The sequence below is a fragment of the Python bivittatus genome, unplaced genomic scaffold, assembly GCF_059951505.1.
Source record: "Python bivittatus isolate LINGU-HERP-01145 unplaced genomic scaffold, Pbiv_v1 ctg000580_np1212, whole genome shotgun sequence".
Lineage (NCBI taxonomy): Eukaryota > Metazoa > Chordata > Lepidosauria > Squamata > Pythonidae > Python > Python bivittatus.
The window spans coordinates 20,899,658-20,925,233 of record NW_028277087.1 but is presented as its reverse complement, the minus strand read 5'-3'; the positions used below and the strand labels follow the sequence as shown (position 1 = coordinate 20,925,233).

Here is a 25,576-nt window from a genome sequence, read left to right as displayed (position 1 = left end):
ATAATCTTAAGTGAGAATCCAGAATGGAATTACATAGGGTCATTGCTCAATGTGATTAATCAGTTTAAAATTTTAAAGCTGCAATCCCCAAGGTCGCAAGATCTTAAGCCTAAGCAGACTGATAACATTCCAAAATCAATGATCTCAGAATAAAAGAGGCTGTGGATTCACAATCCATTTGTTTGCATCAGGAAACTTCCATAATATATTCACCCAATCCAAATCTGGTTGACGAACAATATGTTTTTATAACCAGTCTATAATGCCTGCCCCCTTCACTTGAACTGAGGATGCGGTATTTCCAGGACGTATCTGAGATATGTGCAGATCTCCTTTCATTGCAATAGTGGGCAGCTTCCACATGTAAGAATCTTCTGTGTGGAAAAGGTGTTGGATAAGGACAATCAAAATTGGAATATATATCTTCTATGGGTTACTTATAGCATTAATGAAAACACACTTCTTTCAATAGAAATGGCATTTTATTAGTAACACCATGCATATGTGTGTGCCTGTATGTGTGAGAGAGAGACAGAGATGCATATTCTAGCAGTACTTTAAAAAAAAACCATAAAAACCTTTCAGATAGGTCTCAAGTAGGTGCAAAATATTTTGTTGATTGTACAACACAAAGCAAGTCATTCCAAGCTAGAACCATAAAATCCTTCACCTCCACATCCAAATCCAACTTCTGTAAGTTCCAGGAATAACTGATGTCATATTTGTTGCCTTATTTATATAGTCTGGCTGAAACTTCCAACTGACTTGTTAGTGGGTGAGAGAGAGGGAGAACCCAAGACGGTTCCCTCCCTCCTGTCTCTGCTGACTGATATCAGAACCACAGAAAATGGAAGGGAATTATATGTTTTTAACCCCCTTTTGGCTTTTTCAAGTTGTTTGTCCTTATTTACATAAAGAAGGGGAAAAAAGCTATGAGTTTCCATTGCTCTCTGGAAAGGAAATAGCTCCATAATGTATAATATTATGGTTTTTATATTCTGACGTGCCCTGGGATCCTGAATTTGGCAAAAATCTTACATTTTTGAAATGTCAGTAATAAATTAGCACATCCATGCTTATAATAATTGTTACTATTAGAACAGGGGGTGTGGCCCATGTGCAGTGCAGGCACAGAAGCCTCTGGCTGTGCAACTGCCAGAAGAGGTTGTGAGGCAATGCAGACTGTCTCATTCAGGTCAATCATATCATCACGAAGTGCATCATTATGTCGTAAAACGCTTCATTGAGACAAACGAAAGGCATTCGCGTAGACCAACCGGCTGAAATGCTGAGCGCTGTCCATGGTACTGATTGTTGTATTTCTCTCTGAGACTCCTCACCTATACAGTACGCTCATGATCGCTGTCCACAAGATATTCCCTGACCCTGCCTGTTGCTGAATGTTAAAGCAGTCCTTTGAAGCTTGGGCAGGAGTTCAGAATTTAGTGGCAAGATTGAAAGCTCAATTGTGATGTTTTTGGAAAAAGGCAGATTAGGCAGAAAAATCCTGGAGTTTAATTTGGAGCATTCGACTCAAAATATTTCCTCACAGTGTTCCTTCCCACATCCCCAGTGCCCTGCATTAAAAAGAGAGCTGCCAGGGTTTGCTTATATGTCTTTGCATACAATTACAGCCATCTGTGCCTCATGAGCAATGAGGACAGAGCAATTGTGTGGATGGAATTAGGTCCTGCCTACAAACAATTTTCCCAGTGACACAAACCTTCCTACTTAGCAAGTATTAATGCAGTGGCAACAGTCTGGCTCCCCCCAAAGCCATGTTTAAAACAGCCCTGAAAACTTGGCTCTTCCCCAGGAATGAGTGGTGGTTCCTGTGTGTTTTATTGTTTTTGAATAGTTCTTCTTCTGGACCTTTGGGTTTTTAATTGTGTTTTAGGATTGCTTTTACTGTATGCCACCTAGAGTCATTATAGAGTGGGGCAGATTTATACATGTAATAAAATAAAAAATCAAACACATTCTATGGGTGAAAGGAACTTCACACTTACAATTAATCAACTTAATCAATACATAGTTCTATCTGCATAAATCTTATGATGACAATCTTTGACATTGTATGATGCAGGTTTTTCTATAGCAGTGATTTATAACAAGTAAAATCCAATTTAGCCAAAATATAAATAGAATACTTTTTTAAAAGTCTTCTCGCTCTTTTGTTTAATTATGACATTCCAGGAACCAATGACTTAGAACTGCATGTGTGCATGGGCATATTTTCTTCCATATATGTCTATGTGCACAAAGGGCATATTGAATAAAGGGAGTCTGAAGCAATTTTTGTATTTCTTGACCTAATACCATCTTACATAATTGCCACTGTGCATACAATTCAATCATAGGTAAAACTAAATTTACAAACGGATGGTAAGAACAGGGAAGCAGCATAAATCTTGGGGTGCAGATGTGGATTTTATGTTCAGATCTCTACCATTTAAAGTTTCAAGTTCCATCAGAATTTGTACAAACAATGGCTTTTTGTGTGAGACCCAAATACCATGAATGGATCTTTGTAGAGCATCCAACCATCCTTAGCTATAATACATGTTGTATAGTTTTCACAAGAAATGAAGGCTCACATAATAAGGGAACTTTAAGGCACAATATTTCATATACTCAACCACACACATTCATCAGCCACAAAAATACAAAAAGAAAAGTGCAGAATACATGTATTCTAGGAGCAATATCTCATCCATAGTTTCCACTGAATGAAGTGGGGTTGTATTTCTAAGTGTTGTTACACAGTTTATGCAGTCTTTCAACCTGAAAATGAGGCATAAAAAATTCATCTCACTACTTCGGAATTAATACAAACTAAGGCTGAAATGTTGATACAATTCACATTTCCAAATGGGCAAAAAATTGACATTAGCTTGAATACTCCAAATTTAACCTACCCTGCTTCTATAGCTATGGTGGTGAAGGCTTTGACTTGATTAAAAAAAAAAAAAGAACTTTTGGGAAATCAGTAGTTTTCACACAAACTAAGGTCAGCCATAGTAACTTGCACCCTGCTAACCTGACAAATATCTGGTCACTGAACATAATATTTGTTATTTAATATATTCCTTACCAGGGAGCTGCATTCTTCTTTATACCAGTAAAATCCTTGCAAATTGAATTCAAGTAACAAAACTAAAAAGAATTGTGGAAAGGTAACTTGGGAAAAAACTAAGCAGTACTGTTCCGAGATATGCCACTGATCTCACTAAATAGCTATAGCTGTTTCTCTATGGATTACTTCAAAGATCCCTCCCATCTCTGTATGAAATACTTCAAAATTTCTCAAAAGGTTTCCTCTGAGAAATGCCAAGTTTAGTATAAGTTTCATTGGAAAAAAACGCATTAAATATCACCTGAAATTCCACAGACATTCTGCTTGAGGAAGAACCGTCACATTTACTTCAGATTTTACTGATTGCAATTTTTAGAGCAGATCTATTAATACAACAATCAAGGGCAAGTAACAGTCGTACAAGGCTAAAAGTGGAAAAAGTGGAAAAAACAGTGCCTCTGCAGATGTTGTTGGAACTCCAACTATCGCCAAACTTACCAACTATTGCTCAGCAGGAATAATGAGAATTATATAGTCCAATATTGGGAAAGACATAACTTTCAAGATACCTGGTTTATGGCCCAATGGGAGATAGGAAAGAGCTATATCAGGCAGCAGTCTGGGGCACTTGAACAGAAGGTGCTATAATTTCATTTTTCTTGGACAGTTTAAAGTGCTAATGGATACATTCAGTGATTAAAAATAAAAGCACTGAGGTTGACTTGATTGAAGCCAAGGTGAGGTTGACTGCTGACTCTGAGTAAGCTAAGTCCTTACAACATCCCAGGCTCCAAAGTTTGACAGGCAAAAGGTTGATGTCTGTAGTTGATTTATTTATATATTTCTTTTTTTTAAAAAGGTGCTAACCAATGCATGCAATCATTCTATTGGATATTAAATATCTGAACCCACTTTTTCTTTAAGAAGATTTCAGTCTCTGATCTCACCAGCTGAGATGGACTACTGAAATGTAATTCTAACTGTATCCAGTTGTATGAACTCAGACCCGTGCGCAAAGCTCATCATGCAAAGCACGAGGAATCTAAAGCTTATTAATGCTAATCAAGCAAAAAGGAGCCAATATTTAGGCTTCAAAGGAATTCACACATTTAGGCTTCAAATAAATTAAAATAGATTGAAGGAGGGGGGCATATCACTGGAGTAGGGGATGTGTTTGGCATGCAAGAAGCTCCCAGCTTCCACTGATGGGATCTCCAGTTCAAAGAGTCAGAGGGCAATGCTGGGAGATGGTGTACTAGAATGCTACTACTAGTTAGAGCAGACAGTACTTAATAAAAAATGCCACTTATAAGTTCAATATAAAGCAGTAGTGATAGATGGCCCTGTTCATTATAATGGTAAGATCTGCCAGTTTCCCTAAACTAAAAGTACCTCTCAAGTGATGATCATACCTAGTTTAAAACGCTTACCATGGCACCAGTTAAAGAGGACTTTGGGGGGAAAGCCAGAGCTTGGTTCAGAAGAATTAGCTCTCAACTGAGAAGGGCTATTTTTAACACATTTGGAAGTAAGTGACAGAATACATATTGCCATCTAAAGGAGAACTATTCAACCCTTTAGTTGGTCAGGGGCTGCACTTAACAGCTTTGGAAAAGGCAAGGGCTATGACAGATGGGATTATGATGCAAAGGAACGGAGCTATGTGACCCCCATATGCAGGGACAGGATTTTTTTGTCTTTTTCTCTCTTTTCTTTTTAAGTGGGGCATTTAAAATACTATGCTAGATAGGGGGCATCATTTAACTAAAGATACTTAAGGACTTCTATGATTTTATAACAGCTTTAACAGATCACATTCTTTGGATTTTCAATTATGGCCAAATACTTTAATTCTGCTGTTTCTCCTTTGCTTAGAGCATAAGGTTTAGCATAAATAAATAATAATTAATACTGTTTCTTTTACAAATCAACACCTGGTCAACCAAAACAAAATAAAACAAAACACTACCCAAGCTACATTTGGGGAAACCTGGAATGTAACATTGCAAATTTTGCCAGATTTGTGCAAAAAGATTTAAGCGAAATGCCACAACAGTTCCCAGCAATTCACATGCATTAACCTTCTCAGCAACAGTAGCACTAGAGTAACTTTGCAAATGTTTATGTGGAAGTAAACCTCTTGGCTTCAAGAGCTTATTCTCAGGGAAGTGGCTATCGGGGATGCAGCCACAAGAAATGCCACCTATGACCTTCCACGTGTCCACCTTAACTAAGGATGCAACAAGGTTATGTGAACGAATTAGAAGTTCCTACCATAAAAGAAGAGGAATGCTGTTTGTTAACAAGGACTACTGACAAAAAGCTAAGATGAAAAGGACTACCAAGTGATAGTAAGGCGATTGGAAGCTGTTATCTAGAATGGTTTCCCATCTAACTATTAGTTTCCTTTTTTTAGGATCTGGTAGGTAAAGATCTCCCATTTTTACATGGTATTTTAAAGGACCAGGCAAATACATGAAGAAAAGCGTGACAAATCCTGCCTTTTCTCCTTGTGTAGCAAAAATAACTTTAGGCCAGTCACTCTCTCTCACCCCAACTCACCTCACAGGGTTGTTGTTGTGGGGAAAATAGGAGGAGGAAGGGTAAGGGTTAGGGTTAGGTATTAGATGTGTTTGCTGCCTTGAGTTATTTATCGAACACACACCATCCATATATGAGACAAGGAGTACATTTTACTTGGGAATGTCCAAAAATTTGCCAAAGCCATCCCCATCTCCCCTAATGAAGTGAATAGTAGTGTGAGAAGTAGAGGGCTGGTATATTCAAGGCCAGAAAATGCTGAGTATCAGAGGAGGGCCAAATAGTAACCTAGGGAGAAAGGCATGGTAGGTTGCAACCCACCCTGCCACCGACCATGTGGACTGAGACGGAGAGGATATCCAGTCCAGGAACAACTGGATGGTTACAGATCTAGGTGCATAGGCATCTTCGGCCAACAGTGATGAAAAAAATGACAAATGTTGTGTTTTGATGTCTCAGTGTACACTTGCCCATGCACATTTGCATCCTGACACTGGATGTAAGTACTTAAGTCACAGGGTTTGTGTTATGACATGTGCAGTACAACCTGGATTCCATTCTTATAGAGCCACTTCTGATACAGGCCACTGGCTGAGACTCAGGAGAATTGAAACCCAGCACATCTGGAGGCCACCAAGGTGGAACAGGCCGCTGTGGAGGGGGGAGGAGATTCCCCAAATAAGCCCACATGAAACAAAAACAGGATCTTCAGTACTGCTCAGTACTTCTCTCATCTAGGCTGTGTTTCTGCATAAGAATATTCATCTATTAGTTATGTCACAGGCCTATAATGCACAACTCAACACCTAAGAGCAAAACCCCCTCAGGTTGTAACAGGCTTCACAGTTATGCACTCTTCACAGGGAACTCTAAAATTGTGGTTTGACCATGAAATGGGACCCATTAGAAAAATGTCACACTGATTGTGGTTCCTAAGAATTCTTGGTGGGGGGGGGGGATTACCATTAAATTGGAATAAAACAGCTATCAGGGTTTCCTTTCCACAACACACAGCATCTTAGCTTTGGAAGCAGGTTCTCTTTTACAAACACCTGCCTAGTATTTCTCTTTGGCATTTTTTTGAAGAGAACTTTGGCACCTGCAACTTTTCTGGTGATCTTCACCAAGCCATCACTTATCTTCCTTGTAGGCTACCTTCAAAACTAATTAAAGACATTTCACAGGCTCCCATGGGATTCCTATGTCAATTGTGAACTTTGGGACAACATGAACAGATTTGTCTCTTACAGCAATCTGATACAATTCAACATGTGATCTCCCCAAATCACACAAACACCCCATACACACATAAAATAGGCAAAAAATATTAATACTGATTGTATTAGGCCAGGGGCCAGCAGACATTAGATGAAGATCTTTCAATAGATCTGCTAGTGGTTTGCAAAAGTTTCTGAACAACCAATGGTTTAACCAAAGCACCAGCAGAATATTTTCTACCAATGAAATTAGACTGCTGAAATGAAGAAAGGGTAGGAAGAGGGACCATGTGTGAATATTCATCTCCAAAGGATTGTAATCCAAAGGATTGCAATCTCTGTTCTGATACAAAAAAACACGTCTCAGCTGAGCATATACTTAGAAACACTTGTTTAAAAAAAATTCTGTATATTTGGTCCCACTTGTTCTATTAGTATTTTGCTCCTGGGTGTGGGTGCTGGATCAGAAATCTTCTTCACAATTACACTGGGGTTCTAGTTTTTTTGTTTTTTGTTTTTTTTTTTAAAAAAGGTGCTGTTCCCACCCTTATGATAGGCATCCTGCAATCCTAGAGCCAAATCGGTATAACAGCAATTCCGAGAGAGGATTCTGGTCAAATTTAAGAAGCAAATGAATGTAGTTCCCCGCTCACCCCCAATTATCCATTTTCAGATTTCAATATTATTGAATTTTAATAAAATCAGTACTGACTGAAACAGAAACCAAGCATGCTAGCAAATAAATGATTAAGCATAGATGATTAATGCTGTTGAATATTTCAAAAAGAGGGGTGATGTAAATGAACCAATATTTTTAATGATTATGAGTCTTTTTAGACCTTTCTGAGAAGTAGCTATCCACCCCCTTTAACTCTCACTTCAGCCCAGCCAGCATATTACTCTCTTATTGTCAGTCTACATTTCTAAGGAAGGGTGGCATAACTTAGCAGTTAAAGTTAGTCTGAATATATACATATAGAAAACTGAACAGCCAATAAGCACTTCACATCAGGGCTCATGGCTTATTAGAAATCCCAGATTGCACGGTTTTCACACGCACCATCACTGTGCAACCAAGCAGCCTCAAGTCCTAAATGCTACCACTGGCGCATTCTGCAATATAGCTGAAGGTGACTTGCACCTTTGATCTCTCCCATGTTTGCACATTAATGCATCACTTTAGCATGGTAATAAGCCATCCAAGGATCCAGAAAAAAAATCATCCACATGTCTTTTTAAAACAAAAACAAAAACAAAAAACCCTCATTTCATTTTATAAATAAGCAATTGAGAATTTTGCTCCAAGTGGCCACTTGAATAGCCCACTCCATAAATGGCATTCTCCGGAGAATAAGGCACAATATGATATGAATGCAGTTCTTTGTAATAAAGGGACTGAGAACGGCATTCTTGTACCATAAACTTCAGCCGTTTTCTTGTATCCGAATAGGCAGTCCGACAGCATGGGCTTTCCTTAAGGTACTCATAGCGTTCCCGCTCAGTTTCCAGGTGAATCTTCCGCAACAAGTTGTTAATCAGCACTGAGCGACGGAGATAGAGCTCAGGGTCTTCGAGGAACTGGAGCTTCTGCAGAGAAAGTTTCAAAATGCAAGTCCGATCTTCAGGTAATATCAGGTGCTAAGCAAAAAGGAAAAGTGGGAATTGTCAAGGATAGCAGAAAATACATTTATAGGCCTACGAGAGCTAAGCTGCAAAAATATGACTGACCACTAGATGACACCAAAGACATACAAAAATGCTTAGTGTTTTCTGCCATCTAATATAGGGAGTCCTCACTTAACAACTGTCCATTTAACAATCGTTCAAGGTTACAAAGGCCTTGGAAAAAGTGATTTACAACCTGTAGTTGCACTTACGACCATCGCAAACTGTTGTACCATCCCCCGCGGTCACATGATTGCAATTTGCAAGTTTTACGATGGTCGTTAAGCAAATTCCAGCAAAAAATGTCCATTGGAGAAGCTGGATTTGCTTAAGATCCATGCGATTTGCTTAACAACTATAGTGATTCGCTTAATGACCATCATAAAATGGTCATAAAATTGGGTCCGGTCATGTGACTCACTTAATGACCACCCTGCTTAACAGCTAATTTTCCGGTCCCTATTGTGGTTGTTAAGCGAGGACTACCCGTAATTCAAATTTTTGCAGTCCACACTTCTAACCCAGGCACAGAACCAGTTTGGAAGCTTAGTTCATGTTGAAGTACACCAAGGTAACCATACAGAAAAGTGTGTCATCTGAATTTACCATTATCCATTGTAGAAGAGGACAATGCTTCTCCCCTCCTTTGTTGCCCCAGTAGGGCCCCAGGAACTGTTCTGCACTTTACTGCTGAAATTCAGTACTGCAATGTGCTGCTGGAATTTAGTGGCACAGTTTGGCACCTATTTTTAACTCTTTAAAAAGGTTATTTTTCAGAAAATATTTTATAGAGGTTGAAAATATTTTATAGAGCTTGTGTGAAAAATGGCAGGGAGGATTGTAATTCCTTTCTTATATTTCCTATCCTGCTTGCCTGTCCTGTCCTGTCCAGTCCCATTGCTTTGAATGCAGTCTCTGCCAAGCTATTTGAGGACAAGTGTAGTCCTCAGTCCAGCAAAAGATGCCCATTCCTGAGCTATTACATGATGGCAGACATGAACCCATCCATAAATGGGGAAAGCAGTTTCTGAACAAATGAATAATTGAAGTAATGGATCACACTAGATTCAATTTCCATTTACTGAAAATGAACACCAAGTAGCCAAGGAGTATAAATCAAATTCTTTTTTTCATTATTTCACCCTTCAGTCATTTGTCTCTATGGAGGGGTTACATCTTTCAGTTGTAGTAGAAGCTTCTTTTAATAAATGCATACTGGCAACTGTAACTTTATTTCCATCGAATCCTCCAAAAGGGTTCTTCAAATAGAAACAGAGAGAGAGAGAGGAAAAAAAGAAAAAGAAAAAATGGAAGCACCAATGGTAGTTGCCATATTTTATGGTGCCTGCCATAAAACAGTGACCATACTTCATCAGTAATTCATCAGTGTTTTCCATCAACAATGGAGTGACCATAGTTCAGTGGGAGAGTCCAGCTTTGTCTTAGGGCTGATTTTCCATAATGTGGGAAAGTTGGAAGATGCTGTCCCTACTTACTTAGCCACTACCACCAGTAGGCCTGGCACCACATTTTCAGGTTTACAACTTCGGACAACCAAGAATACAAGTCTTTTCCCATGAATTGGGCCAACAGCCTCATCCCAAGGGAAAAAAATTGCATAGCTGGGAGAGGAGGCTCTGAAGAGAGAAGTCCTGAGAGCTAGACACTGTGCCCTAGGAGGCCTTACAGACCTCTTTCCACAGGAGATCTCCATGGCCTCTTTTTCCTCCTTATTATTGATCAAGATGGTTTTATCTCATCAGCCATTAGTTCTTCAAATGTAAATCCACTACAATTGGCATGCATAAATGTAATTTATGTGCAATGCAATTTAGATCAAATTCATGTTAAAAATGTTGCTTTTAACAACTATCCACACACTGCAAGTTAGGAAATTCATCTATATTAATTTCAGTTTTGTTATATTATCAAGAACATACTCACTTTTGGAAAATACCCTGGGTAATCTTGATGTAAATCTTCTTCTTCTGCATATTTCCTCTTAAAATAGGCTACTTTCGACGTTGTTAAGGTATTTGTCAATACTTGGCTTAGACAGGCAAACAAGAAGGATTCATTGTTATTTTAGCAGCATGACAACTCCAAGATCTTGTAGCATTTTAGAAGGGCTTCCTTCAAATCACAAAGCATATTTTGCATTGATCTGATAATAATGTAATTAATAAAGTAATAAGTGATTGCTTTTATGATGATGACTGGGATCTTTAAAACCCATACATGTATACACATAACAATAAAGTATTCAATAAAAAGGAAAACACAACGTGGTGCTCAACTTTACATGTGGCCCCTAAGCAATAATATGTATTTTTTTCACAAAACAGGGAGGCCTAAGGCCCTCATAGGATTTGCAAGGCAGTTAAAGACAGCCTATAATAATGGGCACATGTACAACCACAGATACTCAAGCAATCCAGCAGTTGATGTCTAAGAGGGTAGGTCTTTCCCTTGTTCTTTATGAAGGCAGGGAGGACAGTTTTCCAACTGATTGTTGGTTCTTCAGACAATCGCAGGGCAACAGGGGCTATAATGTACATGCTCTTCATTGCCCTAAATTATTTATGAGCACTGCGCCAAAAGTACAGCGAACCACCCACATACATCTGTGTCTCCTAATGCACTGAGGAAATTCTAACAGACTCCTGCTTTTCGTGGTGCAAATTTTCTTGCTGAATCAGGGTGATGGGTTCATGAGCCGTTTGGCCTTAATACTTATGTTCTACTTTCAGCAAAGCCTAGTGGTGCATAATCAAATTGACTTCCTTGTTGTTTATAGCTTTCTATACTTCTGTTTTAAGGAAGAGCCAGTTGTACGGTACAATATGATCTTGGACAGAGGGTATCAATCATAAGTAGAACCACAGTGACATCATGCACATCATTATGTTGGCCTGCAAATGAGGCAATTTATAGTCATTTGTACAATGACTTCATAAGGTGCATGTTGTCAAATCCACCACCTCCCCTGCTTCCCCCTGTGACTGCCCATTCTTGTTTTGTTTCTGCATGTGAAATACAACTTCTGTATAATTCAAAAGTTTGCTTTCAGCATTCTAAGCATTTGCAGCACAGCTGTTACAGCTTCACTTGCAACACTGTTCCCCCCCCCCCCCCCGCAACAGCTATATTTTTTTGGAGTACTTTATACACTCATCACAAGATGGCAGTGGTACCACGCTGAAAATCCGAGCAGTCCTCATGCAAGTTCAGCCCAAACTGATCAACTAATAAAAATTGTGTAGTCTGCTCATTCTGTTTTTCCTCTTTCTTCTACTTTTTCCCCAATTTCAGCATACTTTCCTTTGCCTTCCTTAAAGCCCTGAAGCTTGCCAGAAAGCTCTGCAATCCTTTGGTCAACCTGGATATTTGTTTAGTTGACGTATTTAATTTTCACAACATGAATATGACTCTTAAAAAATGACAGCTTATTTTAAAATAGGTGCAAGTCTTCTGGGCCAAAAATGATTTCCCTTTATTATACTATTCAGTGTCACTATCAGCTGCATTAGAAGGAAGCCTAGTGTTAGCCTACAAAAAGAAGTTAGTGTTTGGTTCTTCTGAAATTATTGTAGCACTGGATATTGCAAGCTTCACTGTTTAGAGGGTGTTATAAAGAGGTGATTTAAAGTGATTGGAAAAATAGCTACCTTATCTATTAGTCTTTTAAGGCACTCACTATATTACAGTCATGACTGATTGAGGATTGCTGTTGTTGGTTTCCTGGACCATTTAATAACAATAAATGTTGAAACCAGGAGACACTGGGGCATCATCTCCACTGTACTCAAGCAGGTCTTATTTGTGATTTTTCTTTGAATGTCTACATAGAAACATGAAGCCTAAATCAAAGTTTCTGGGCAGAAAATTTGAGCCAGCTGGAAAGTGTTCCAATTGCTTTCCACAATCAGTTTCCAACTGCTAAGTTCCTTTACATGACAACCAACCTAAAACTTTGCCCTTGGTTATCTGACAAGAAAGACATTATAAAAGAAGTTATGAACCAGAAGCAATAGACAATTCCAAGTATTTCTCGCAAATGGAAAGGGAGGGTTTGGAGCCAAAACTGAAACTGATTTCCAAGACGCAGCCATGTTGATATCATGGAATATATGACTATATTCTTGGCAGTATGGATTCTTTACTTCATAACCCTGGTAAAGGGTAAATTTCATGGATGTCCTTGCTATCTAATTTGTTGGCAATGGTTGATCCCTATTACACTTTGCATTTGCAGTGTTCCACTGGGAAAAAGCAAGGATGAAACTTCCTATCCTATTTCAAAAGCCTGGGCTGTCAGATTAATAAATTATCAAGACAAAGCCACTGTTTCCCAGGTAGGGAAAATGGGTTGATTGCTTCTATATACGTGAAACTGAGCATTCACTTGTTCATGTGTATATATACCCACACATATATACATACACACACACATGGACATAAACGTAATTGTTTTAATTTCTTAGATTGCACCTCACTGGATGTCACATGCAGGGATTCCTCATGGTCCAGAAGAACATGACACTTATCAATGTTGACTCCGTAGATTGAAGATGGTGTGTACATCAAACCTACTCACTATTAATAGATGCATGAGGCATCGCCTGCATTCTCAGGGCCATCATAGGACTTATAAGATCCTACCTTAGTTTGATTGCAGACCAGAGAACTCAGTGTCAAGACTATGAACCCTGTCATTTATGTAATCACAGCACCACAGCAAGTGATGAGTGTTACAGTTCAGAAGCTGTTCTTTGTTAAAGTGGAAGAAGAAAGTTCAGAGAACATGGATAGGCCACATGGCCACATACACCTTCTTTGCCACCTCAACACTCCCTGTCCCACCTGACTATTCTTTTTTTCATTAAGTATTTGTCAGCTGCAAAATGCTAGCATCATCTTTATTTCCAAGAATGCCTCTGAGTCTGAAAAAAACACTTGAAATAGGAAGCTCCTATTTACAGCTTCCTTTCTAGCCAGAGCATTGGTCTCTCTATGCTAGCACTTCCTGCTTTAATTAACAGTAACTTTAACCTGGTGTGAAACTGAAGGAAGTGAAGGAAAATTCAATCCTGGTCACTGCTGGAGAGGCTGTGGCAGGAAAACAGCCTCACGGCCTAGAGAAGGGAAATAATTGGGCTTTCTAATGAGGTTGCTCTCACTGTGAAAATGGCACTTGGAGACAGGAGGGGCTGTTTCTGGTTCACAACAGCTTCACAACTATTCAGTGATAAACATGATTAAATCAATCATGTTTCTGGCAAATATTAATTTAAAACCTGCATGAAAGTGTACTTAAACAGTATGAGAAGTTTCCTAAATGATATACTTTTATAGGTATTTCCCTTACACAAAAAATCCACATTTTTGAACACAGTTTCCCCAAACATACATTATCTGTTACAGTAAACATTTTGTGCACATTTTAGATCCAAGAATTACACTGTAAAATCTGAAGGATAATTGCATTCTGAGCTGCATATTAGCCCAGAATGTTTGAATCAGGTCAGTTCGCTTAAAAATAAGGACCAAAGGCCACAATTCTTCATGCACTTACCTGGGATTAAAGCTCAGTGCCAAGGTGAAGATATGGACGGATGTAAAACATATGGATAAGCATCCCCCGAAAAAGTTTTAGTGACATGTGCCTAATACTTTTAACCTTCTCATTCAAAAGGCAAGTTTAAATGCTCCTGTAAATTTAATTAAAGGGATATTAAATTAAAAGGCCAGATTGTGTAGTAGTTCTGGCAATGAACTAGAGATCTGGGTTCAAGTCCATCCTCAACCGTGGAAAGAGTCAGTCACTTTCTTTCAGCATAATCTTCTCATTAGGCTTATATGGAAATATGAAATATGTGAGGTGACATCTGCTCCTTAAACCAGTGTCTGTTGGTGAAGTTGGGAAGTATTTTTGCTACTCAGCAGGCAGAATAAATATATAGGGCATCTTCCAATCGCTTAAAATGGTGTGTATCATTCCAGCTGCCCAATCTGCAAAATGACTGCCAATCCATTCTAGATTAACATTATTCATACAGGCTAGCAAAAGCTTTCCAGGATTATAGACAGGGATAGAGCTGTCAAGAATTGGGCCTGAGATCTCCCATCAATGAGCTGCAATGTCTGTCTATAAGTCCCATTATAATTGTTATTATAAAACTTTATATCATGTCAGATTTACTCATCTGTAGACTTGCCCACTTTGTCTATTTTAATCCAGTTTCCCAGAAGAATTACTTCACTTACTAGTTTTTTAAAAATTCACTGCCACTAAAAATGTAGATGTTGGTTTGTAAAGGACTACATATCTTTTTAGTGAGGAAACCTATATGTAGCTGTTGAACCATGAGAACTATAGCATTGTGACTACTGTATGGTGGGTAGATAAGGATATGTTGTGGATGATGAGACCATCAAAGTGTAGAAGATTGCTATAGGAAATAGATGGCTATCTTGGTGTCATGTCCATCTGGAGACTTTCCAGAGAAGATGAATGTTAGTCTGTTCTATCTAGTAATATACAAATCATTATTTTTTAAAATCCATTTCATTTTCATTTCAGTTTGGCAGCTTTCAGCAAAGATTTTTATGGATTAAAAAAATCAATTGAAAATGCCATTTTCCCTTATATTCACATTTCTTAACATACAGAGCCTCATATATCTATATAAGAATCAGTATGGCGTAGTGGTTAATGTGCTGGACTAGAAATGGGGAGACTCAGGTGTTAGTCCTCCCTTGGACACAGAAGCCAAGTGGGTGACTTTGGGCCAGTCACTCTCTCTCAGTCCTCATCTGGGAAGTTGAAAAATATCTATCTACCAACCAGGACTGGACCAGCATGATAGATGTATGTGATTCATTTAAAATTACACATTTCCTTGTCTTCCGTCTTTGGTTTATAAAGTTCCTTGTCTCTATACATTTAATATACTTTTAAAACAAGATCTATATCTACCACAAATGTATCCAACTTTCAGTAATGTAACTTTTTTGTGTAGCTTCCTGTTGGTTTTAAACAAGCAAGGAAAACCACTGGCCAGATTTCATATGATGTTGATGTCTGTGCTACTGTACAGTCCAACAGGATTGAAATGTCAAATTTTACTCCCAGAAAAAAAAAATTGGTATCACTCCTTCCAGAATAACAAAGCTTATGTAATTATGAAGAATGCTTTGACCTAATTCTTAGATGACACATAATATTTTGGGAATGTGAGTTGCACTGATTGGTTCCAAGCCACAGTGATACATACTGTTACAGTCAAGAGTTTACTCAAAATCATGAAGGATAATTTAGAGTATTATTGTCACATTGAAGTTCTGGGGTGTGATGAAGCCACTGGAGTAGCTTATATGAAACTGTCTAACCTTCTCAACCATGTGCTTAAATATTAATTTTGCAATGTGTTGTGGCCCTAAAGCTAAGCAGCAAAAGAAGGCTAGTTTAGTGGTGTTGAGGTAGACAGGAGGTCAGTTAAGTAAAGTTATGGGCTGGATATTTTCAAAATAGATAGCAAAATGGATAGACATTTGCAGGGGATGCTTTAATTTGGATCCTTGAACTGAGTAGAAAGTTACACCTGATGATGTAACTGGCCTCTTCTATTCTATGATTCTACAAGAATCTAGCAGGAAGCCAAGGAAATAGAGAAGTTATCTAGCTGTCTCTGAGCTACAAATTCCTTAGAATTCAGCCCAGAATCAGTTGATTTAAAGAAGCATGTAAGACCGTCCTAGTTTTTCTAGAACACATACAACTAAGCTAGGATCTCCTTTGGGTATCCACAGTGGCACCACAGCACAATGAAGACTAACCATAAGACAGGTTGCCATGAGAGACAATATAGAATCATCTTCCCCCACCTGGTACTCTGCAATATTTTTAACCACAATTCCCATCTTCTCTAGCTGGAAAGGTCAGTAATCAGGGATGATAGAAATTGCAATACAACACATCTGGAGAGAATCTGGTTGGAGAAGGCTGGCATAAGGAGTAAAACATCTGATTGCTGATGCCAGTATCTTGAGATTGAAGTTCCAGACTCCTACAGAGACTTACAATGCCAGCGCTTTGTTGTTTCTCACTTTAATTAAACCCGAGCAATATGTTGTACCTTGTCTTGCCAAATCAATCCACAAAGTGACTTCTTGCTGTGCTTTCACTGGTTCTAATGAGTTTCTGTCTTTGCACAGGCTTAGTTAGCATCGCTTCCCACACAGTTCTGCTGAACAAACACCTGTTAAAATGAATCAAGGGAGGAGGAAGAGAGGAAAGAGAGAAAGGAAAGTGTGAGAGAGAGGTGTACAAGCACCCCAAAGCTAACATTTTGGGGGGAAATAATCAGCAATATCCTGAAAACATCTGCTATCCTAAGCCTTGCTTATTGGATCCCTGGGAAATGGAAAAAGGTCATATCCATGTTTTTGAAGATACTTCCAAGAGAAAAAGAAAATCATATTGATCAGTGACAGATCAGTAAGTATAAGCAAGGGAAAACTATAAGGTATCCTTGACTGTAAATAGCAATTACTTTTTTAGTTTGCTAGGCCACTGACTACCAAAGACTCTATTTTAAAAAAGAAATTACTGAATTGCAAGCTAAACCTTGTGGTTTATTTTTGTGTCAGTTCTGTTGATATATTTAAGATATATTTGACCATTACAAGATAAATGATTCAGACACCCTCCAAAGTATATCATGAGAAGCATGTTTCTGATCCCTCTAGCTATAAGAGGGAAGGCTATAACTTGGTGCCTTTGCTTTGTGGGCAAGAGATCAGTGTTGTATGCATTCAATCATCAGTCTACTTTCTTTAATTTCTGTAATCAAACAAATGACATGAACGTTCACAGCTATGTGTATCCTCAAGAATGAAGAGGCCAGATAAGTTGCTAAACTAGAGCTACAACTTTATTAACCTATACAGGACTTTTGTCACAGAAATACTGTAGTTCTCTTCGTAAGCTTCATGCAGCCCTTTATTCAAGGATATCACCAAGACCAGTCCTTTATTTGGGCTATATCTTCATGTACCAAGATAGGCCTTTCTGAGCTGGAGCACCTTAAAATTCAAGGACCATCCATTCAGGGCACCCAAAACTCTTTTTTCTTCCCCCTTCTTGAGAAGCATGTCACTTCAAGGCTTACTTATTTATTTTATTTCTCCAATTTGTACACCATCCATTTCAAAATGGCTCTTGGCAGTTGACAGTTGAAAAACACTGATAAAGCAGCTATGTAAAGCTCCTAAAAACTGTAAAAAGCCTGGGTAAAAAATGGCAAATGGTAATAAGGAGGAAGCTAGTTTCAATGATAATGCAAGTATCTTCCAAAAAGAACACAATATTGACTGTTGATATAAACAAATCCCATGCTTAAGACCAAGGACACGTGCTTATGCTTCTTATTCCACTGTACTGCCCATTTTCTAACCAACCTCTTATTTAACCATTCATTGCTCATCAAATGACCAATTAGCCTTTCCTCCAAAGAAATTCAATACACAGGATGGATGGATGGATGGATGGATGGCACCTCTAGCCAATCTTGGTGTTTATGGCACCAAAGATTGCAATCAACAATGCCCAATGATTTTTTCCTGGGCAGGAGAGTCAGTACAGATTAGGGAAGAGGGAAAAATTTGATTAGTTTGCTTTTGAATATGAAGCTAATTTCACATTTTCCGACTGATACAGAGATGGAAAATTCATTATTCAAAACTGGTTCTTTGGGGAAATTTTTCAAAGCAATTTGCAATTTAAAAAATAAAGCATTGGACAAAACTGCATATTTAGGGAAATATGTACCCTAATGCAGACAAAGTAGTGTGAAATTTCAACAAAAATGCTCAATTTTTACAATCCAAACGATAAATTATGCAAAGACAAGAAACCAGGAAATATGGTGTCGATGCAGGCTTCTAGAAGTTCTACTGCCCCATCCAACTGCACCAACATCATAACCAAACATATGTCGAGTTTGGGGCACAAACATGCTCACTTCCTTTTGAGAACGGCCAGACTGGAATTGTTTCCTAAGCAGTTTTTCCTCACATACACATCTCTGTATGTATATTTTCTACTAATTGCATTTTTCAGTGCAGTTCTTGATCCAAGAACTATATTACAAAATTTAGAGAGGTACACAGTTAGAAGGATGTGCACATGAGGTTGTTCACTTAAAAATGCAGGCTAAACTTAATTTTCAGGCAGCATGTGATAGCAACCCACCCCCACCCCCACCCCCACCACAGGCACATCACTCTGAGCAGGGACATTCATGGGGTGAGGAAGAGGAGATGGTGTGCAAAAATAAAAATGGCAGCTGCAACCATACAATTGAGGCCATTATGTTGACTTTTTTAATATCCCACTACCACAGCAGATGGCCTAGCCTTGGAGACTCTTGAAAGCAGTGCTGGTCAGCAAATAATGCCTGTCTAGGTAGACAAGCATCTCACCAGGCATAAGAGAGATACATAGATTTCTAACATTTTTGACAACACAGGTACATTTTTGTGCATCTGAGTGCTCAGTTAAGCTTCCAAGATCAAAGGTTCTTCCCTGCCTGTTCTATGATCTTGTATTTATTTTGCAATAGACTGCTATGCACGTCTATTTCTGGCATGTTTTAAAACCATTCCTTTCTCTATCTCTGTCACCATGGCTTTTGTATTTATTTTATAACAGAGTTGGAAATGAAACCCTAGAGAGCAAAATCTATTCTGCTATCAGATTAAGCAAAAGGATTTTGGAGTGGAAGCGAAGGAGAGGGTTTTCAATCCAGAGTTCCTGATTCCAAGCTGGCAAACAGCCTCAGCCACTGTGGAGCAGCTGCAGCTTCTCCCCCCATTGCCTTCCTGTTCATAGCATCCACGCTATTTACAATGCCGCACATCTGATCAATGGCAGCTGGTGGGAAGAGTGGATTATAAATCTAGGCAGAGAATGGTCAGGAAGAGAAATCACTGACATCACATTCTGTGCTAGAGGACCTTAAAAGATAGGAGTACAGCCCAACTCTGAAGCCAGTAAGCTGAGCTCAAGGAGATCACGAAGTTTCCTAAGGCTTGACCAGGGAAGACCGAGAAATATGCCATTTCCTCCGGTAGTGAAAATTTCAGCCATGTGGCTGAAGTTTGATGGCATACTTCTCATACTTCTCTTTAGAAATCCAACTTTTGCTGAGTAGCTTTGGCACTGCTCTGACTGAGACCTTGGAAGTCAATGCAAGGCATAGATTGGATTTTTATGCAAGAAGAGGCCTCCTGACTTGAGACATGCAAAATCATAAACTTATAAAAAATGTAGCTTGCTCAGAAAACCCTAAGAAACCAGAAATCACGGATTTAGGTATTGAACTTTTAAAAGGTATTTCTAAACCTCTCCACAAAAGGCAATATGGAGTGAACACCAAGAAGATCAGGAATAGCACAAAGAGGAGAGGGAATTAAATCCGTGTGATGAATGGGATGTTTTATGAAATGGCTACAGCCAAGCAGGTGCTTCAAACATCTGAAGAGCCAAAAAGATAGAATAGAGGGTGGGGGAGTGTTGATAAACCTCACTTGTGATCAGTGGGTTTCACTGGGTACAAGCTACAAGTTGTGCAGAGGGCTTCAGAAGTGATTTCTCCTCCTCTTTGTTCTAGCTATCCTTTACCAAGGGTAGTAATTTTGGCTTGGGTTGGGGTTCAGTTCCTTGGCTTCAGCTACAAAATTACAAAGGGCAGTTCATCCTCTTAAGGAACTTTGCAGGGCAACAAAGCCATGGCTGTGCTGTAGTCCTGAAGAGGGCAGCTCTGAGAATGAATGAGGAAAGATTTGCCAAATCAATAGGCATGTGAACTCTTCAACCTGAAACTTATTGATTGAGAAGTAACTCCCATTGATTTTAATAGCACCACTTAAATGAGGTTAGGAGATCAGTAAGCAGGAAAGTGTTCCCTATACATAATTAATATAAATTGCAAAGAGCTTTGGATGTGACATCACAGTCTATCATCTGGAGGAGGTTTGGAAAAGTCTATGAAACCCTTCCAAAGTGATTAACACATACACTTGATACAGTGAAGCCCCTTATATTTTTAGAAGGCATGTTGGTCTCTTCATTAATTCTCCAAGATATGGTATGGTCCAAAGGCACTTTGCCAGATGCATTAGACCAAAGTTTCTTCTAATCCACCACACACACACACACAAACACACACATTCACACTTGCAATAATGGTCTGCCACTTTTCTAAAACAAATCATGTTGTTATTGGCCCCTGCATCTGATACTGGGAGGGGTCTAAAGGAACTCATTGTATTACCCCATCCTAGAGTTGTTGATGGAGCCCCTTGAATAGCTTTTTGCATCCATACTGATGCTATGCTAAAAAAAATCCCCAAACCCATAATGTATTTACTCTCAACATGGGTTTTCCTCCCAGCACAGTTTGAATGTATTAAGTAAACAATCATGATACACAGCAAAGTTGCTTGTCCTCTGTGGTTTGTAGCCAAAATGAATTCCCTTTCAAAACGATTCCCAAGAAGGTTCTTCAGTAAACATTGATAGGGCATGCTGGATAGTCTCCTACTATTTCCGAATGTGCTGACTATTCATAGGAAACTTAATTATTCCAGCCAGAACATGGGTGAAAGGAGTGTGTACGCAGCACATTTTCACATCCTAAATTCTGCTATCAGCTACTTCTTGGAAGGGAGAGGGTTGAATCCAGGTGTCATTTCCCCATCCCCAAACAACTTGCTGTCGGAATATTAGATACCAGCTTTAAAGAAAGGCACTGAGCTGGCAAATCAGCTTAGAGAAAAACCATTCAGCGCCTAGTTTTGTATGCGGCTGGTCATTCATGCAGCTGTGTTCCTAGCTGGATCAGACCAATATCTTCATTTTGGATATTTTTAATTCAGTGTTTGAAATTGGATAGTGGGGCTTTGTTCATATTACAGTCTTCTAGATTAGACTTCTTTCCTATCTTCTGTTCAATGTTCTGTTGCATTTGGTGGAATATGATGGTTGGTTTGCAGTAGGATTTAGACTTTGATACTATCTGACACAAGACACGGAATGCTTCTGTTTCTGACAGTGAGTGAAAGTTCACATTTGATCCCTGCCAAAATTAAAAGAGTGAAGCGCTCTCAGTTGGAATTTCAAATAAACATTTAATGGAATGCTAGCATTCAGGATTTTGCAGGAATATTGCTACCTGCTATATTTTGCAGGCTCGGGTATGGGTTCTTTATTTTTTATTCCACCCTTATTAAAGCTTTAAACTGAATGCTTATATATAATAAGATGTGAAATGTTTATGCGTGTGTTTGTATGTATGGCTAATTAAATCATGTATAATAAGTAGCATTTACATAAGAATAGTTTATTGTTATGCCATTATGAGCTTGGAATTCTCGGACTTGGAACCCCAGCACATCTGCAGGGCATCAGGTTGGTTAAGGACATCATGATCATTAAAACTACCCTTTGAAGCAGGTCAGGATTATTGCCCGTTGCAGTAGATACTATGGAGTGATGGTTTGCATACTAAGTTCAATGCCAAGAAAGCCTCCTAGTTCAGATTTCCACAATGCACTCCCCAGAAGTGTTGGAACTGCAACATCCAAAATCCCCAACCAGCCCACCATGTCAGCTCAGAATTCTGAGGATGCTAGTTGGCAAAGATTCCCTTAATTCAAAAGTAAAAGGCACTAAACCATGAATAGTTATTTTGTGGACCCAGGGTGCCAGGCGACCCCTTTGCTAATCTTTAGGGCCCTTCTGTCCCTACCCCCTGAAAATCTGTGGTATAATTTCCTTCCATTTTGAGTGGAAAGCAGTTGAAAAGTGTAGTGTAAGCCCTAGGTATATCACAGTTCAAAAAAAGAGATTCCCAAACAGAGCCAAATCCCACCCCTATATGTAATGCAGGTTCCCCTACACTGTGGCTCTCAACCTCTCCCCAAATGACAGATATGGACTTCAGTCACAAAAAGATCTCCCAGAAATATCTCCCACAAAAAGCCATGCAAATTATTTATCTTGTCCAGGTAGACAGATAGAAGATAGAATTGTCTAGATACAGAGTGTGTGATTTGAGTATACATCCATGGAAGAAGCATAGCTGTCAGGATGAAACTTATAAAGGGACAATGCATTTTAAAAATATTCTAATAACATGCCTCCTGAGAGCTAAATTAAAACATTATATCACTGTAATTAATTTTATTGGCATTGACCATGAAAATAACAATGTTACAAAGTTATGAAAACTTAAAGCATTTCATACACAGCTAAGTCCTAAGGCATCATCCTTAAGCAATGTCAGGGAAATATGCACTGATAGTATAACACAGAGAACATATATGCCAACAAGTTGCTCCATGTTGGCATATGTATTCCATGTGTGAGAGAGAGGCTTGATCTCACAAACAAGCTATTTCTCCTACATGTGAGAACTGTAGTAACCTTGTGATGGTTATTTTTCAGAAGGTCCAACACTAGAATTAAACATTTCCCCAATGTGGTGCCCTCCAGACATGCTGGATCACAGTGCCCCATCATGGCCAGGGATTATGGGAGAAGTTGTCTGATACAGCTGGAGGATGCTAGATTGAGGAAGAGCATGACTTAATATCCCCCCAACCCCCCCCCCGCCAAAAAATAAGTGTGAAAGGGAAAAGAAATCTTCTTGAACCCAATTTTTTTCTCTCTGTATGGCTGCAACTCCCTGAAGTGCAGGAGCAGAGAGGGGAAGAGGATATTTCCTGCAAGCCACCAAACGAACACTTGACAGGAACAAGCTGAATTAAAAGAAAAGCAGCGTAAAGAACTTCTCCGAAGGATGCTAATCTAGTGACATAACGCAGGGACAAGGGACAAGAAGGAGAGAGGCCACTCTGTCCTGTATCTGAGATCTTCCTGCAAAGGGACGGGGGCTCTAGGAGCTTAGGTGTTAGTTGGATGGATAAAATACCCTTTAGAGGAAAAGGAAACGTGGCTGGGGCGTAACGAGAGCGCCTTTGGCAAGCAGAATATCCCAGCTGATAACGCTCATCGCCTTGCGAAAAGACGCCCCCCCCTCAACGTGCGCACACAGAGACGGAGACCCCCGCTGCCAGAGAAAAAAGAAAATGACCCTGAGATGCAGATGGGCCCGTCCCCTGAGTAGCTTCGGCTCTGCTGTGCGTCCTCCCATAGATAGACGTGGAAAGACACACAGCAGAAGACTCCTTTCTCGTGCCTTTCTCCTCCCGCGATCAGTTTGCACCCGAAGCTATTTGGCGAAAGCTGAGGAGGAACTTGGTGTATGCTCAGAAACACTTTGCAGCGGACCAGAAGAACATTGTGCGCGGCTCAGCCTTGGAGAATGTCCAGCGTTCAAAGCGCACAGCCTCCACTCCTCTCACCCCTCTGTTGCTCAAAGCATCTTTAAGGGCGGAAAACGAAGCGGGTTGCGGGGGGGGGGGGGGGTAAAGCCCTGCCCTGCCCTGCCCTGCCCTGCCCTGCCCTGCCCTGCCCTGCCCTGCCCTGCTTACCTTCCCAACGGCGCACATGCCCAAGGGGAAGGCTGATGCGAGGGCTCTGCTGGTCTCTTCCCGCTCCCGTCGGCCAGCTTCCTGCGGGTCCCTGCGGTCACTGGCGAGCTCATCGCCTCCTCTCTTCAGAAAGCAGAGAGGCGGGCGCCCAGATGTTCCCTTCCTTCCCGGATTGGTCCAGAGGGAAAAGATGTTAGCTTGTTGCTAGGCGCGTTGCTAAGAGCCAGTGACGCTCTTTTCAGCATCTCCTGAGCGGCTCCAGCGGCCGCTCGGAATGTCCTGCGGAGAACTGGAAGTGGAAAGAGGCGAGGGCTTTGGAGAGCGGGAAGGAGCAGGGAGCCAGGCGAGGCGGGTAACAGGGCAACAGGGGAGGCAAGGGGAGAGAGGTGAGGTGAGGCTCGGGGACAAGCAGCGGCTAAGCAGGTCAACGGGGCTATGTGCTATGTTTACCTTGGGTTTCCCTGCACTGAAACATTGATCAACCCACCTGAAGAACTGCTCGGGGAGGAGGTGATGAAGCTGCCTGCAGAAAGATGCAATTGTGTCCACCCATGGAAGCTTGATTGATGGAGTGATTATGGATTATGCAACCACGTCTCAAAGGGGAAGCAATTTCTGGGTAAGGTGCATGGTGCAGTTCAAATTAGGATGCCAACAGCCTCTGTGGCATGGAAGGACAAGGCTGGTTCCAGATCTATGGAACCATAGAAGCTGCAAAGTGAAGAGGGAGCCATGCATGGCCATATATAAACCATATAAGTTCAAGAAACTGTTCTAACAGGAAATCCACATTTTTTTCCTGCAGAATGCTGTTCAGCTTCTGCTTGAAGACAAAGCTATTATTTAATCGGTACAGTCCATGGTTCAATCCTAGCTAGATATTTCCAATGCAAGATTAGGAAGAATTCCAGCCAGACTGATCAAGGACATTTCCTTGTTTGAGGTGAAGTAGGAAATGGGCTCCCCCAGCCAGGCAAGTCAAGTTGCACAAAGTCAAACTGGTCAACTTATTCTAGCATGTCAAAAATAAAATGCAACAAGGATCTCTGGCTATTTAATGAAAGCAAATTAAATTAAAGTTGCTCCCCTTCCCTGATACTTCCTGGTCTTTTACTCCAAGGGAGGAGGAGCATTCCTTTATTCAAAGAAAGGATATGCAGCCTGAATATAAAAGTGCATTTGATGCTGAATGACTCCCCAGCTCAACAAGCTTCTGCTATCCCTGTCATCTGTCTCCATGTGCTGTCCACTGTTTCCCTTTTCATCTGCTTGATTGCAAGGGATTATGGGAAGGGAGCTGCAGCCTCTGAGCGCTTTTGAAATGTTGCATGATTTGAGTAAACATTTATCCAGCATCAGTACAAACTCTAGCAAATGGAATGAAGGCTTGTTAAATGTACATATGTGCCTGTGTATGGTGGGTATCATTGTTCTGGCCTTGGTTGTGATAGTTGCTCTCAGCTTTCTTTGATCAAGTCATTTGGAATATCTTTGAAGAACGAATAAATGAGGCCCC

General features: G+C 40.0%; 1 long non-coding RNA gene across 1 annotated transcript; it reads right to left on the bottom strand.

Moving 5' to 3' along the window:
* Window positions 1–517: 517 nt before the first annotated feature.
* Window positions 518–24,167, bottom strand: LOC103058686 (uncharacterized). Its single transcript, XR_456058.3, has 4 exons — window positions 24,061–24,167; window positions 16,638–16,760; window positions 10,444–10,549; window positions 518–8,472 (listed from the first exon to the last, which is right to left on the bottom strand). It is a non-coding gene; the product is annotated as an uncharacterized LOC103058686 (long non-coding RNA).
* Window positions 24,168–25,576: the final 1,409 nt, after the last annotated feature.